Here is a 657-nt window from a genome sequence, read left to right as displayed (position 1 = left end):
CAAAGTCGGTATTTCTAATGAGCTCCTCTCTTCTGTGTGGTTCGACTTACTATAAAGCTGAATGCTCTATGACAACTCTGAGGAATAAATGATGTGAGAAGGGAAAAAAAATAAAGGTGAAAGATATGGACCAATCAGGAATCTCCATCTCTTTGTATCAGCCAATCAGAGCAATTCTCTACGCTTGACACCACTCTTTTGAAACCATGACGTCAGTTTGAAAGCGGACGTCACTCGTAATAGACATTCGCTTTGGGAATGGTGAGGGATCACACTTTTTTTATTACTTTTATTGTTTGGGGACGATTCACCTACCATTCAAGGATGAGGAAGGGCAGTCTGGCCAGGAGGAATGTACTAGAACGATTCTTCACAAAAGCTCACGTTTCAGTATTTCCATTTCCTTCCTTCATTTTGTTTTAGTGGGGCGTGGTGGTTAGAATCTAATTACTAAAGGGTGAATGATAACACTATTGCGGGTCCTCAGTAGTAACACTAGTAAACTCGGTTAACGGAAACTTATGTTACATATAAAGCAAATACCGAATGTAAAAATATATGTATGATTTTTTTTCTCTTTTTTCTCAAAGAATACTAATGGTGTTTCAACATTTGATTGAGACTGGAAGGGAGAGTCAAGAGAGACTTCTGCGGTGT

This window comes from Penaeus monodon, chromosome 15 (genome assembly GCF_015228065.2).
Source record: "Penaeus monodon isolate SGIC_2016 chromosome 15, NSTDA_Pmon_1, whole genome shotgun sequence".
Lineage (NCBI taxonomy): Eukaryota > Metazoa > Arthropoda > Malacostraca > Decapoda > Penaeidae > Penaeus > Penaeus monodon.
The sequence above is the reverse complement of the archived record's forward strand: the minus strand, read 5'-3'. Positions refer to the sequence as shown.